The 17082-nt window shown below is 38.0% G+C and overlaps 1 long non-coding RNA gene across 12 annotated transcripts in view; it reads left to right on the plus strand.

Moving 5' to 3' along the window:
* Positions 1-17082, plus strand: part of LOC140633643 (uncharacterized) — a 440888-nt gene that overhangs the window by 330914 nt on the left and 92892 nt on the right. For 9 of the 12 annotated variants that reach the window (XR_012031214.1, XR_012031216.1, XR_012031220.1 and 6 more), the window contains exon 1: positions 15317-15452. The exons of the other annotated variants lie outside the window; for them this stretch is intronic. This is a non-coding gene — a long non-coding RNA (uncharacterized lncRNA). Of the gene's footprint in view, positions 1-15316; positions 15453-17082 lie in introns of those variants that run through there. 12 annotated transcript variants of the gene reach the window in all.

Genomic DNA, 17082 nt, shown 5'->3' on the forward strand with positions numbered 1-17082 from the left:
TTTATATAAACACCAAACAGACAACGTCTCAAAGATTCTTTGCCTCAGTCTACATTTTTTAAAGCTTCGGCTGTTGTCTATGTAATGGCTAATTATACTTGCTTGCTCGTCTTGCCTCATTTGAGCCTTTCAGGTCTATTATTTATACAGTTGAGCTTCTAGAGTTGGCTCATGTTCTAGGTTGCTCTTTGGGATCTTCTCACCCTCCCCTAAGGAGATGATGTGCCCTCCATGAGAACCCGGCTGCTTGTGCTTATATTCACCCTCCTGCCTCTGGCCATCTACATTTGGTGATCTTCCTTTTTCTCCTCCCACTATGGTTGGCCTTGAGTTTTCTCCTCCATTTTTATCTCAGCTACTCACTCAGCCTTTTATTCTTGTTGGGATAAAACTACCACTTTTAGGTTTTGTCCCAACCCTGTTACTCAAATATGACCCCAAGACCAGCAACATTAGTAACACCTAAGTTTATTAAACATGAGAATCTCAGGCCCACTATATCAGATTCTGCATTTTTAAAGAGTTCCACGGTTGATTCATATGCACACTGAGTGTGAGAAGCTACTCTAAAGTCCATCCCCCTTATTCTGGACTATGTATTAGTGTCTATAGCTAGAAGTCTTCTCACGAAGTAAGGAATCATATATTGTCATATGCACTATATTTGTGTTTTTTGTTTCTAGTTTCCCTTCTTGGGTGTGTTTCATTCATTTGCTACCTGTCTATGACTTTATATTATTAAAACTCTGGTGGAACTGTATGTGTTACTTGTTATTTAGTACATTGGTCTCTCTCTCTCTCTCTTTGTCTCTGTCTCTGTCTCTCTAAAACACTTATCTAAAGGAGGGCTTTGGCCAGAAGAGTTCTCACTCAGATCCACACAGCACAAAGTAATTGACTAGAACATTCCATTCCAGGTCTCATGATAGATTTTTTTTTACCCTCAAAATACAGAAATCTTTTTTTTCCCAAGATTTTATTTATTTATTCATGAGACACACACACACACACACACACACACACACACACAGAGGCAGAGACACAGGCAGAGGGAGAAGCAGGGTCCTCACAAGGAGCCCGATGCGGGACTGGATCCCAGATCCTAGGATCACGCCTTGAGCCAAAGGCAGATGCTCAACTGCTGAGCCACTCAGGCATCCCAAAGCTTTGTTTCTAATTGATTTGGCAAACCTCTCAGAACTTCCTCCTGTGTGTGCCTAGAATTGTATGTTTTATGATATCTGGGAGTTATGCTGTCCTAGTATTTATTGGATTTAGTTGATCGTATGTAATTTGTTTTCTCTGACTCAGACTTGATCTAATTTTTTAAAAGATTTTATTTAAAATTTTTTTAAATTTAAAATCAATCAATTAACATATAGGGTATTATTGGTTTCAGAGGTAGAATTTAGTTATTCATCAGTGGCATATAATACCTGGTGCTCATTCCATCACATGCCCCCCTTAATGCCTGTCACTCAGTTACCTCTTCCCTCACCCACCCCCCTCCAGCAACTCTGTTTTGTTCCTATAGTTAAGGATCTCTTATGGTTTGCCTCCCTGTCTGTCTTCATCTTATTTTATTTTTCCTTTTTTTCCTTTTTCCTATTTTTCCAATGTTCATCTGTTTTGTTTCTTAAATTCCATATATGAGTGATATCATATGATATTTGTCTCTGATTGACTTATTTCATTGAGCATAATACCCTCTAGTTCCATCCACATCATTACAAATGGCAAGATTTCATTCTAAAAGGTTTTAAGTAGTCTCTATACCCAATGTGGGACTTGAACTTACAACCCTGAGATCAAGAATTGCATGCTTAATCAACCGAGCCAACCAGGCACCCCTGATATTTTTTTCTATTGTAAACACCAGAGATACTTCTATAATAATTTTCTCTGCCATACTGTTGCTATCATTATTCTTTAACTCAAATTTGCAATGAGACAGTAAAGTTTAAGTTATTATATTCAAAGTGTTTGTGGAAATAAATTCAGAGAACACTATGTACAGAGATTGGATAAATCACTTGGTGCTACAATTCTTAGTTTTCTTTAGGAAAAAAGGAGTAATTTTCTGCAATTACTCTGTCAATTCCCAATTTGCATAAATATAAAAAGCATCCTGATATTGAATTGGACTCTGGTTTATATGCACCATTGTAGTCTGTGAACAAAGAAAATTACACAGCCCTCAACCCCTCCTTTAGGAGATTTCAAGTAAAATAAGTAAACTACTTCTGATCATCTCCCATAGCAAAGTGCCGTCCGCGTATTACAGGTTTTGCTGTGCTGTTCTTTTGTTGGTTTAAGTCTATGGAGAACTTGGGACCCTCTTCCCTGGCTTCATAGGCCTCTTACTGCCCTGGTTGTTTTCCTTCCCATCTTGGAGCTCCTGCTCCGCCTCTTCTCCTCTTCTTAGGCTCAGCTTCCTCCACCTAGACATTGATTTGAGTAATGACTCAAAGCTCAAGCCTAGATCTCCTCCTACTACCATATTTTTTCCCTTGGCAGTAGCATCCATTTCCATGGCTTTGTATATACCTACGTGTAAATGACGTATAGATGCCTATTTTCCCCCTTTCATCTGAGCTCCATTCTTGTGTACTCAGCCGTGTACATGGCATCTCCACTTCAATGATTCAAGGACAAACTAAAACTAATATGTCTAAAACTGAATTTATGATTGTCCCTCCATTTCTACCTGTAGCTGGGGGAAACTTTTGGGTGTGTGTTCTTCCTGCTTATGTGGATTGTGGGATAAGACTCCCTTCAGATCACTGAAGGAAATGCTAGTGGAAATGCTTTCTGAGCCTGGAAAAGGATAAAGTAGAAGATCAGATGCTGTTGGTACCATCAACATAGTCTCACTGACCCCAAAAGTCACCAGCAGAAGATTCTTACATATGCTGAGACTTCCTTTGTCTCTCTGACCACTTTCTTTATATCCAAAGGTATGTTCTGCAGTACTGCAGGAGGCTAGGAGGACTGGAGATTTAATACATCCAGAGCAACCCTCAATCAATAGGAAATTGGAGTTGTTGGATGAGTACCCCAGCTTTCTCATCTCTTGGGAGGAGGATCTGGAGCTGTATTTTTCACATTCTCCCAGAGGCTCACTGTGGGTGTGGACCCCATTGCCCACAGTAATAACCCACTTTTATTCTACTATTTCCTCTCTCTCTTTCCCACTCCCTCCTTGTGCTTCTTGGTATCACCTCCAGAATAAATGATCTTCACAAAATTCTTTTTACTTTGGGAACACTCAGACTAAGGTAAGGCATTTCAGTATGGGAACCAAGAGCCCATTGTGATGATCTGCTTTCCTTCCCCTCAGTTAACGTGTGCTGATTACATTTCCTATGGATGAGACCATTCAGCACCCTTACACTGCGTTTTAGGCAAAGCATTAAGGAAAAATAACAGCAAAGTGAGCTGGTGCCCTTTGGCTGAAGATTAAACATGTGAGTTTCTTGGCGTTGGGTGTAATCATAAGTGGAAGAAACTTGAGAGCGTAAGTAGGCAGAGTGACAGCTCCTGGCCATCATGATTACATAGTTCTCTTCTAGTGCAATGTTGCTCAGTAGAAATTTCTCTAGTAATGCATCTGCATTTGTCCATGTTTTAGCCAGTGGCTACATGTAGCTAGAGTGGCTACACTTGACTAATGAGCACTTGAAATGAGCCTAGTATGAAGAACTGATTTTTAAATTTTGTTTAATTTTAATCAGTTTAAGTGTGGCTAGCGAATGTCTACCATAATGGACAGTGTCCTTCTAGTGCTTCCTATCTGAGTGGTGATACCTTCCATCATGTGTGTTGTAAGTCAGATAGGTAAGGATCCATTTTAGCATTCCCTCTCCCTCATGCTCAAAATGCAACTCATCACAAGTCTTAGTAACATCCACTAATTACCTCTAATTCTTTGGCTTCTTTCTATGTCCCCTGACACCCCTGGAAACCAGAGTACCATTTTCTGTCACTTTGACCACTATTGGAATGTTTTCTAGTTTTTTTTCCTATATTCACTCTCAACTCCCTTTAATGTATTCATTACCTGGTAGCTTTGAAAAATGCAAATTATCATTACCAAGTTAATCTGTTTTAGAATCTGTTTTAGACAAAATCCCTGCACCCCTAACATGGCTTATAGAGGCCTCATGTGGCCCTTTCTAACTTTCTTCTAATTTCCCTTTCTCAGGATACATTTCTCATGAAGCAAAATACCAAGAAGCATCAACATTTTTATTTATATACTTACACATAATGTATTTATAGAATATATAATTTGTTATATATTTATATATAACATATTTATATTATATATAAGTTATATATAAATTTGTTATATATTTACATATAATACATTTACATTACATATAATTACACATAATTATATTACATATATGAAACATACTTATATATCTATAATGTTTAATTAATATATAGATTTAATAAATCTGTCAAGTATCTTCATTTCATTGGAAAGATAAAAGAGAAATGAAGAGAAAAAATAGGTGGGATGTAAAAGAAAAAGTACTACATAGAAAAGGCAATAAAGGATTTAGCCTTTTGACCAGAAGGGAAATAAAATGGGAAAACGATGATCTAGAAAAGACAGAGTAAAAGTAAACTTGAGTTGAATTACACAAATGGGCTTATGGCTTATATGCATATATATATTTGGATTTGATCTCTGTATCACTTGAGTTCCAAAATTCTATCATAGTGGAAACCACTGGTACATGAACTCAGAGTACACATGTGATCCTGTAGGAAGCACTGTGGGAAAAGCCCAGGAAATGCTTTTATAAGAGGAAAGGAGGCAACTCTTGGAGAAGAGTCCTCTGAGAATCTAAATAGGAGCTATGGAGTGTTTTCTTCCAGAGTCAAGATAAGAAGGTAGTCTTTTCAGTATCTCCCCATGCTCATACTTTAACACATACCAGCTGCCTACAGCATCTTCAGAGCAGTAGCCCATCCTCCTGAGGCCATGACCTGAGTTTCAGGGAACACACAGCTCCCCTCAGAAAATTTATGTCTGTACCTCTTCCTCAGGACCTTTCAGGGGAATGACTTTTGATTAATAACTGAATCATAAGGTAATTTATTTAATCATTTAGTAATCTATAGTTATTGATTACTTCTTCATACTTTTAACAGTTCATTTTTCTACTACTTTCTAGAGAAATTCTATTTAAAGAGAGAGATCCTGGAGGCATCAATGCCATAACCCAATGAAAAGAATTAACAAAGAGCAGATCTCTGAACCAGAGGTGTCAATGTTGAGATTGGGAGGCCAAGAGGTCTTTACACACCTAATCATATGTGTGTCCCTTTCATGAGAACCAAAACCAGCTGTAATCACACAGCTCACTGTCACTTTATTAATAGGACACAGCTATTCCAAGAAATTCTTGCTTGGGAATATAAAGTTAAAAATAACTTTATTACTTGTCTCAAGAATTTATGGAACATCCATTTTTTTCTATGTGATAGGCCACACAGCTAACCTCTGTAGCCCTCTCCATACTAGGTCTCTCTGTGAGATTCAGCTAATAACTGGCCACTCCTTAAGACTCCCTTCCAAATCTCACCTTGTTCCACCTATCCTAACAATTTTGTCATGACCTTTGTTCAGTCCCAGTCAATGTCTCTCTCTCTCACTTCTTGCCAGTGAAAAATTCACCTTAAGCTAGACTCCAAAGCTCCTAGGAATCTTGTCTTTTCCTGCTCCCCTCCAATATGCTAAGACCCTGTCAGGGTAGTAGTCTTCCTTACTGCAGGAAGCAATAAAATTGTCTTTTCTTCAACCACGGGTTATTTGGGGTGATATTTTCAAGGAATCTGTAGTTGACACAGTGGACCCCAGTGGGTTTTATAAATAGATAGTCTTTGCAAAAGTGTCACACAGCAGATACTATCGGATATGATATGGGTTTTCTTAATGGAAAGGTCCAATGTTTAAAGATGCTTTTGGACTTCCCAGTAGAGGACCTACCATCAGAACACAGACATCTCTGCTTGAGAACTGTCTTAGAATCCAATGAAGAGCTGCCCTCTGCAAATTACCCATGGCCCATGACCCCATAGTAATGAAAGCTTTGGGGCATTAGAATTTTATTTTCCTGTCATTTCGCCCATTACAATCTATCTGCAGAAGAGAAGTATGTAAGTTCATACAGAAATGATAAAATATATTGGGTATTTATGAAGGGTGAAAAATGTGTTAAAGCATCAAATGTTTCTGTTTTTGTTTATAATTAGCAATTGGGGTAATGTCTTCTCAGAAAGCATAGAATAATTAGACAATTCACTCGAGCTCATTGGGATGTTTAGAGAGATGCGATTAATGATTGCAAAGAGAATCATATTCACATAAGTGTTATTTCTACTGTAAAGCATAAATGGTTTCCTGAGAGCAGAAGAAAGTTTATTTAACTTTGTGGGATGGCTAGTCCTCTGTAATCAAAATGTGGCCTGCCAAGTTAGCAACTTTCACTCTTTATTAAATGAATACTTCTATCTCTACTGACGCAATTCTGAAAAATGCACTTACTGCTGATTTGAAAATGCCCCGTGCTTACTTATATCAGATTTGGTGGTGTAGCTAGAAACCAGAGGGACCACTGACTGTAAGTGGAATTGAAAATAGATGTATAATTTTGACTTAGGTTGCAAGATGGAAAGAGACTTTTCTTAATTCACTCTGCTAGAGTCTGGGCAAGTCTTCCTCAAAGAGCTCCTTACTAAGTGCTAGGAGGACCCTGTGCTAAGGCTTTAATTGTATATTCAGGTTTCATCTTTGCAACACCCCTATGAGATATGTGCTGTTATCATCACCATTAAACATATTGACTAACTGAGGCTTTAAAAATTAAATAACCTGCCCAAAGTCACAAGGCTATTAAGTAGCCATCCCAGTATTGCTTGACCATGAAGTCCTTCCTATTACTCTTAAGCCATATCGCGAGATGCCAGTCCTAAGGAGTAAGGACTGTATTTCATATTGTAGTTCCCTTAGAGTAAGTACATCTGTGCACATATTACACAAAATGTAGTAATGTCTTGATTGATTCAAAAAGCTATTAAGTGATGTGAACAGATGGCTGCTGAAAAAATGCTGGAGAGGATAACAGATTATTCACTGAAAATGCTTTTTACTTCCTCTCAAAAATACAAGCTGACTTAGGGGTTCATCACTTTTAAAAACCAAAAGAGCCAAGTTTCTTTCATTCATTTAATAAACTTTTATTCATTGTATGTTTACCGTAGGCTAGACATTGTGCCAAATGCTCTGGAAACAGAGTTGAGAAAAACACAGTCATCACTTTTAAGTCCAGTGGAGGAGAAAGAGAGAGAGACAAGGAATTCAACAATTAAAACACAGTGTGATATGGAACGCAGTATAAAGTTTAGAAATAGAACTATGCAGGTATGGCCAAAAGGTGCAAAAGTGATTCAATAGGGAAAGGGCAGTCTTTTCAACAGATGACATTAGAACAAATGAATGTCCATTGGCACAAAAAATGAACCTCAGCCTAAAGGTCACACCTTGTATAGTAATTAACATGAAATGTTAACGTGTAAATGTATAAAGCTTATAGAAGAAAATATAGGAGAAAGTCTTCTTGACTTAGGGTTTACATATATAAAACTTTTAGAAGAAAATATAGGAGAAAGTCTTCTTGACTTAGGGTTTAGCAAAGAGTTCTTAGACGTGATACCAAAAGCACAGTCCACAAAAGAAGAATCCATTAATTGGACTTTATGAAAATTAAAACTTTTGTTCTGAGAAAGGTCCTTTTAAGAGAATGAAAGGACACCTCCCAGATGGGGAGAAATACTTGCAAATCTGAAATTTTAAATTTCGTTTGTGGTCAGAATATATAAAGAGCTCTCTAAACTCAATAGCAAAAAGACAATCCAGTTAAGAAATGGGCAAAAAATCTTGAACTTCACTAGAGATGATATACCGATGGCCAGTAAGCTGCTCATCATAGTTAGCCATTAGGGAATTGGCTACTTAAAGCCATAATTAGATATCACCACACACCTATTATAAAGGCTAAAATAAGAAATACTGACAATCTCAACTTTTGGCGAGGATTCAGAGCAACTGGATCTCTCATACATTGCTGGTGAGAATACAATATATAACAGCTGCTCTGCAGCAAACAGCTTGGTAGTTTTTAATAAAATTAAATTTACCATAGGATCTAGCAGTTACCCTCCTACTTGTGTCTCTTAGAACAATTAAAACTTATGCTGACACAAAAACTTGTTCACAAATGGTCAGAGAAGCTTTATTTATAATATCCCCAAACCTAAAACACACCCCATATCCTTCACAGGTGAGAGGATAGACCAACTGTGATACATCCATATGACTCAGTAATTAAAGAAAGTGAACTACCGATAGACACAACGACTTGGATGTATCTCAAGGGTATTATGCTGCATGAAATAAGCAAGTCTTAAAAGGTTACATACTCTATGATTCCACATATATGAAAATGAGGTCATTTCTATTCATTTCTATTATTATCACATGATTTTATAGTTGAGAATACTGAGGTAAAGAGTTAAGAAACTGGTCTCAAGGTCACAAAGCTGCTAACTGGACAAACTGGGATTCAGACTCAGGAAGTGTGATTTGATGATCCATGTTCTTTTATAAGATATTGTTTCCCTCCTAAGTAGAATCTGGATGTGAAAAAGGAGAGTAAGTTTCTTGTGTCATGAAGCCGAAGAATGAATCTTGCGGACAAAAGAGTGAGTGAAATGATAGAGTTTTATTAATCAAGGACACTGAAAAAGCTCTCAGGAGTGAGAGGAGTCCTAACCAGGTTGCCAATGAGGGCCTTGTATTAGGACTTTATCAGGAAACTTGCCAGTGGTCAGTTGTCTGGAACAAGACATGATCCTTATACGTTGTGTGAGAGTTTTTGTTTCTGTGACATCTATGATCTATAGGTAGATATTTCTAAGTCTGGCTAATCTTTATAGTGAAATTTTCCTCTGATGCCGGATCAGTGTTTGTAGTTATTTTTATTTTCTGTGTTCATAATAGAATTATTAGAACATTTTAACCCTAGTAATTGGGAAAGGATGGTCTAAATTTTCCTGATCTCTGTCTTTGTTCTGTGTCAGTATCTTCGTACCTGAAATACCCTCAGAGCCTAGTCAGGGGCCTCCTGTCTCTCCTGGCCTATACCTTCACCCTTTCCATACTCAGATGGATATAAGGTTATGGATGAAACCATTAAAGTCTGTACTTGCTTAGTGATCTATTATCTGAAGCAACTACTCTGATGCTGATTGGAATTGGAGTTGGCAATCGGCAAAATTCAGTGGTGAGAGAGTCCACTTCCACAACAATAGGTTCTTTTCTTCCTTTTTCTTTTCTTTCTTTTCTTTTCTTTTCTTTTTTCTTTTCTTTTCTTTTCTTTTCTTTCTTTTCTTTTCTTTTTTTCTTTTCTTTCCTTTCCTTTCTTTTCTTTTCTTTTTTTCTTTTCTTTTCTTTCCTTTTCTTTTCTTTTCTTTTTTCTTTTCTTTTCTTTTCTTTTCTTTTCTTAAGATTTTATTTATTTTAGAAACAGAGAATGTCTGATCAGGGGTAGGGGCAGAGGGAGAAGGTGAGAATGTCAAGCAGACTCCCTCATGATGGCGGAGCCCAAGGACTCCATGATTGATTTAAGGACCCTGAGATCATGACCTGAGCTGAAACCAACATGCTTAACTGACTGAGCCACCCAGGTGCCCCTTTTCTTTCCTTTCATTGTGCTCTAACTTTTACATTTTTAGAAAACTTGTTTCGTCTCTAGAACCAAAGTTCTGTATGCCATGTTGGGGTGGGATTTGATAAAATACATTATACATGTTTTTTATAAGTAGACTTCCCAACAACCCCTAGGAAATTCTGTGGTTCCCTGAACCACTGCTTGATAATCTGTTCACTCATCATGACAAACAGCCCATCTTTGAAAGGATAAAGTATTTGGAATCGATTCTCAGGATGAATCACATTTTAATAATTGCATAAGATTACTCACAAATCCAAGGGAGTTAGATTTGAAAAACTAAAAAAAAAAAAAAAAAAAAAAAAAAATCAAATAAACCCAACTTTTATTTTGCTTACAGCATGTTCTCATATACACCCACAAAATGTTTCTTTTGAGAAGACTCAACCTGATGATACACTGAAGGGAAATTTCCATTTCTGTAACTTTGTCAGTGACACAATCAGGGTATTGATATGCAGTGTTCTTTTTTTTTTTTTTTTGATATGCAATGTTCTTATTTCAACAGAACAGCTTGCTGATTAACTGACAAATGAATGTCTGTTCAAGACAATATAGAGACCAGTATTTAAAAAGTGAGTCAAAGGGCAGATGTCCCAAGAGAACCATTGACAGGTCTGAGTCTCCAAGGTCTCAGGACGCGGGGAGTGATGATGACAAAGCTGCCTCTGATTCAATATGCACTTCATGGGTAGTAATTCAACAAAGTCATTCACCAATAGCTGATTGAACATTTACTATGTGCCAAGTGCTAGCAAATGAGCACTATTGGCATGAACTTTGTGGACTAGTAGGAAAAACAGACAAACAACTAATAAAAATTAAGTGTAATGGGGGTAGACCGTTCTGTGGGAGTGGAGGTGGGTTAAGAAATTTTGCTACTTGGCTCTCACTGCTTTAGAATCTGGCTTTGACCTATGACCCAGCAATTGCACTGCTGGGATTTACCCCAAAGATACAGATGCAGTGAAATGCCGGGACACCTGCACCCCAATGTTCATAGCAGCAATGTCCGCAATAGCCAAACTGTGGAAGGAGCCTTGGTGTCCATCGAAAGATGAATGGATAAAGAAGATGCGGTCTATGTATACAATGGAATATTACTCAGCCATTAGAAATGACAAATACCCACCATTTGCTTCGACATGGATGGAACTGGAGGGTATTATGCTGAGTGAAATAAGTCAATCGGAGAAGGACAAACATTATATGGTCTCATTCATTTGGGGAATATAAAAAATAGTGAAAAGGAATAAAGGGGAAGTGAGAAAAAATGAGTGGGAAATATCAGAAAGGGAGACAGAACATGAGAGACTCCTAACTCTGGGAAAAGAACTAGGGGTAGTAGAAGGGGAGGTGGGCAGGGGGTGGGGGTGACTGGGTGATGGGCACTGTGGGGGGCACTTGACGGGATGAGCACTGGGTGTTATTCTGTATGTTGGCAAATTAAACACCAATAAAAATAAATTTATAAAAAAAAGAATCTGGCTTTGAGACATTTATAGGATCTTGGCAAAGTACTTGAAAATTATTTTCAGTGTTAGTGTTGATCAGAGTATTGGATTGATTTGAATTCAATTCTCTGGAATCCTTAAGAATCACAAGCCCACAATCTTAAACATCTTACCTATAGCCCATACACTAAATTACAGGTAAGATGTTTAAGATCGGAAATACAATGTTTTGTTTCCTTTAAGATTTTCTACTCCCTTTTTGTTTTTTAAAGATTTTATTTATTTATTCATAAGAGACACACAGAGAGAGGCAGAGACACAGGCAGAGGGAGAAGGGAGAAGCAGGCTCCATGCAGGAAGCCCGATGCGGGACTCGATCCTGGGACCCTGGGATCATGCCCTGAGCTAAAGGCAGATGCTCAACCACTGAATCACCCAGAATCCCAGGTTTTCTACTCCTTTGATCTATGGACAACTAAAGAGATGCTAATTTTAAACCCTTCAAAAATTGCTTTCTATCTCTCCTCCTGAATTCCATTAAAAATGAATTGGGCAGGTATGTTATTTTAGTGAACTTTTCCTGTTTTCCAGGTTTGAAGGAAAACATCCAGCTGTAGGTCCCCAGAGATGTGTTAATTTCTTAGTTCATTCTTTCACTTGCATTCACCAGTGCTGGTATGCACTAAGCATTACGCTAGGAGCCATAGGTTCCAGATCACCATATGAAGAAAAATGGCCCCTAAAGATTCCCACATCCTGGTTCAGAAACTGGTAAATATGTTAGGTTTCATGACAAAAGGGAATATAAACAGAGGGTGAAATTAAGGTGCCAATGAGGGGTGCCTGGGTGGTTCACTTGGTTAAGCATCTGCTTTCGGCTCAGGTCATGATCCTGTGTTACTAGGATCTAGTTCTGCTTTGGGCTTCCTGCTGGGGGAGGGGGGAGACTGCTTCTCCCTCTCCCTCTGCCCCTCACCTCTTCTCTTGCTCTCTCTCAATAAAATCTTTAAGGCATATATTTTAGGGTTGCCAGTCAGCTGATGTGAAATGGGGAGAGTATCCTGCATCATCCAAGTGAGTCTAATCTAACACAGGGTGCTTATTAGTGGAAGAGGGAGGCAGAAGAAGGAGAATGAGAAGATCAAAGCATGAATAGATCTCATCCCAGCATTGTTGGCTTTGAAGGTGGAAGAATGAGACCATGAGCCAAAGAGTGTAGGTGGTATTTAGAACTGAAAAAGATACAGAAGTGGATTCTCCCCTGGAAACTCTGGAAAGAAACAGCATCCTATTGATCCTCAATTTCAGCCCATTGCAACCAATTTTGTGGGCAGCCCGGGTGGCTCAACAGTTTAGCGCTGCCTTCGGTCCAGGGCCTGGTCCTGGAGACCCGGGATCGAGTCCCATGTCAGGCTCCCTGCATGGAGCCTGCTTCTCCCTCTGCCTCTCTCCTCTCTCTCTCTCTGTCTCTCATGAATAAATGAATAAAATCTTTTTAAAAAAAGAAATCAATTTTGTGTTTTTGACCTCCAGAACTGTAAGATAATACAATTGTGTTAAGTCACTAAGTCTGTGTTAGTTGCAACAGCAATAGAAATCTACTGCTCAGACCATAGATAGTTCCTGTCCTCAGAAAACTAATAAGACTGGTAGACATGTTAAGAGTTCAGTGATCTTATAACTAACAAAACTCAGTGTTGCCCAGGGCTGACACTGAAATAAAGCTTGTAGAAAGGATAAAATACCTTTTTATTGGGCAGGAGTAAAGACTTGGGGCCATAGCGTTTTTGCTGGCCATATCCTCATTTTTGGCCAAGATAAGATAGAATAATGCTTTGTGGGCATTTCCAGGGAGAGACGAGGAATTTGCCAGAGGTATTAGAAGGTGAACCCACAGAGTGCTGAAAAGGTGGAAGTAGGGATGCTGCCTATGTTTAAAAGAATCTGAGATGATTATATATTAAATACCACCTATACAATGACTTCTGAAACTTGCATCTTGCATTTCTCTATAAACTGCAAATCTAACTCTACACCCTAGTTCTCCACTTGGGCATCTTGATCATGCAATCCCAAACTTGTGATCTTCTCCCTCAGTTTGTTCTGCAATATTTACTCTTTCAGTACATGGCACCTCTACTTCTTTAGTTCTTCAGGACAAAAATTTTGGGATCTTCCTTGACTTTGTTTTACCTCGTACCCTGTATGATTTTCATCTGGGAATCCAGTAAGCTTTACTTTCAGTATATTTACCCTATAAACACTTCTCAGGACTACCTCTGCTGCATTCCTAGTCTTAGCCACCTTCACTATTAAAAAAGAGCAGTCTCAGGGATCCCTGGGTAGCTCAGCGGTTTAGCACCTGCCTTCGGCCCAGGGCATGATCCTGGAGTCCGGGATCGAGTCCCACATCTGGCTTCCTCCATGCAGCCTGCTTCTCGCTCTGCCTGTGTCTCTGCCTCTCTCCCTGTGTCTCTCAGGAATAAATAAATAAAATCTTTAAAAAAAAATAGCAGCCTCAGATTGATCTGTCTGCTTCCATATGCAGTCTGATCTTAACCATAGAATTGAGAATAGTCTTTGAGAGATGTAAATCGTTACTTGGCTCAGAACTTTCCAATGATGTCCAGTCTTACTCAGAGTAAAAATCAAAATCCTCCTAAGGATCTACCCAAGAGAACTAAAGGTGTGTTCACATAAAAAGTGTACACAGATGTTTGCAGCAGCATTATTCACAATAGCCAAAATATAAAAATAATCCAAACATTCACTAACTGTTAAGTGGTTAAATAAAATGTGGTCTATCCGCACAATGGAGTGTCATTCAGCAGCACGAAGGAACCAAGTATTGGTAACTGTTAAAACATGCCAGAATCTGGAAGACAGTATGGAAAGTGAAAGAGGCCAGTGAAAAAGAAATCACATGTGTTTTTCTCCTATTTATATGACATACCAGAAATAGGCAAAAGTATGGAAACAGAAAGTGCATCAATGGTTGCTGGGGAAGAGGAGAAAGGAATAGGGAACCACTACTGATGAATATGGGCTTTCTTGTGAGGTGATGGAAATGTTCTGGCAGTAGGTATATGGTTGCCTAGCTTTGGTATACACTAAAAATTCCTGGCCTGTACCTGGGGGAAGGTGTGTATCTGAACACAGTTGTGATTCTACTAGAAGGGGAGATGTTGAAAGGAAGAACAAAAATGTCTGCTTCATCCCTCTAGGCCTTTGAGTTGGTAACTGTGTCTCAGTCTTCTCTAGATGGACAAGTTCTGGCAGGGGTTTACACAAACGTGTTGGCATGGACCACAATGGCTGTGTATGGTACATACTATCAGTATGGTTTACCTCTCTTTCCACTAACCTTGTTCACCGGGGTGAGGCAGTTGTTGGTCAGTTTAATGTTTTAAAACATTAAAACAGGAAAAAAAAAAACTGTTTAAAACACTAAAAGACCAGAAACCCTGAAAACATTTTAAGACCCATCTCCTATAATTTAAAAGAATAAATTACTACTTATTTTTTATGGAAAAAATAAGTCCTGATATTTTCCATGATGACTACATTTTATTGGAATTTTCTTTTCTGAAGCTATAAATTACTGAAACTTCTTCTGGTGCTTCTGTCTTGTTGATGTGTTAGGTACAAGCTTTATCTGCCTCTAGGTAATCCCACAAAGGTTCTCTGTGACAGTTTCTCACTGTTTATCTCATTTGGGACACATTCTACTTTCTCTTTCATTCTCTGTTCCTTCTGAAAGGGACCTGATAGGTTTTTGTTATTTTCCTTTCTTTTTCCTCACTCAAATACATATAATTCTAAGGACACCTTGCAAGTAAGTGAAAAAGGTGTGTTTGTTTCAATAAGCATTTATTCCTATTGTATTAAAATAGAAATTCTATGCTAGAAATAAGAAGAGTAGCTACAAAGATCAATACACTTTTGCCCTTAGAGACCTTATAGTCTGTGGGAAGTGCTGCCTCAACCTAACCCAAGTGCATGAATCACTGCATCATAATCACATGGCAGATGACACGTGTTTTGGGGTCAGGAGCTAGCTGGGAAACTCCCCTTCTAAGTTTGACCTTGTTGAAATAGAGGCTGGTTAATTTTTAATGCTAATTAGAATCAGCCATTTGTTGGAAAATCTACACTGAGTAGGAACCCTGATAGGTGATTGAAAACTCAGAGAGTAAGTGTAATTAAGTGATTAAAGTCATAGAGCTGGTAAGGGTTCTGTCTGCTGGGCTTGGAGACTCTTGAACTTACTGGATAAGTTAGATTTTTCTCATATCAGGTTTACATAAAATCCTGGCACGTTATGGACTACTAGGTCTAAGAATAAAAGGATTCTTTTTCTGCCCTAAAGGACTCTGTTTTGTCTTGATGAGGATTTACTCTTAAAGAGCAGTTGAGAAAATTTAGAAAGGTGTTCATTGCATTTGTTTTCATATTATTCTCAAGCAAGTCCACATCACAGCAAGATTAGCTGTTTATTGGGGATTTCGTATTACTTTAATTTTAGCATTTATTTAATAAGCCCCACAGAAGAACGTGTTAGGTTCATTCTTCTCCATTACTAATTACTTACTGCAGGAGGAGATGAGTGTGTAGGTGCTAATAAAAATGATCCACGAATTGGGTAGATAACAGCACATTTGGGGCCACTGAAAGGTACTCCACTAATTATCCTCATTATCCTTATCAGAAATTGAAATACCTATTAAATGGCACTTTCAAAGTTCTGTCATTTAATCATACCAGTGAAATGGGCCTATGTTATAAACACCGAACAGACTATTTAATCTATTTGATACTGATTATACTATAGGCAGATAATTTATTGAAAATATCCAACATTTGATAGGGAAGGGGGATGAAGCACATAATAAAAGATTTGAAGTTGAAAGTTCGAAATTTATAGCATTAAAATGTGGTGAAGTATATTAGTGAGTTCTAGATCACTAAAAAAAAAGTCAGTGACTTTTATAAATGCCAGTCTCTATCAGACACTTGCTTATTTCTCTAGTCTGAAACCAGAGACTTTTCTCCAACTTTCTTTCTTTTTTTCCATGTAGAAGTATCTTATTTTTATTATTGCTTAGGTAGATGATATTGGCATAACAGAAATTTGAGGGTTTTTATTTTTTTCCAACTTCTAATTTAAGGAGAGTAGCTAAAGTTTTAAAGGAATGTCTTTTTTTTTTTTTTTTACAGTATGCAACAGATACAGTTGGTTGTCTCTGAAACACCCAAAGAACTATTCTTTGCCTCCTTTATTGTTAATAGAACCTCAATTTTGTTTGGAATAGTAATTATATAGGTTTATTTCATGATTTGAGATAAGGTTAAGCTAGTCAGAAATCACATTCTCTTACTAGGAGGCTTCTGAAAAAGATTAGCTTTTCAGATAAAATGGCTGTTAGACCACTGCTATCCTGTCCTTCTTTTTATCTCCTTTGAGCATAGACATGATGTGTGGTGCTCTAGTAGCCATCTTGTGACCATGAGAGCACAAGCCATGGGAAACAGAAGGATACAATGAGCCCCTTTCATATTCTCCTCATTGAATCTACCATGGATTTTCTATCTTCAGACTTCTTATTTCAATATTCAGTTTTAAGGTACATAGTTATTTTTGTATTTTACCATCTTTGGAATAAGGAATGTGCCAGGAGCTTAACAATAGCAGAGCACATTTTTCATCTCTGAGAACTAAGGGAGGAGATGGGGGACATGGTAGGTTTTAGCAACATTCTTTAAGGGGAAAATCTGCTTACTTTAAAAGTTAACTTCAGAGCTCAGCACCAGTGGCATTTAAT

Source organism: Canis lupus, chromosome 5, assembly GCF_048164855.1.
Source record: "Canis lupus baileyi chromosome 5, mCanLup2.hap1, whole genome shotgun sequence".
Lineage (NCBI taxonomy): Eukaryota > Metazoa > Chordata > Mammalia > Carnivora > Canidae > Canis > Canis lupus.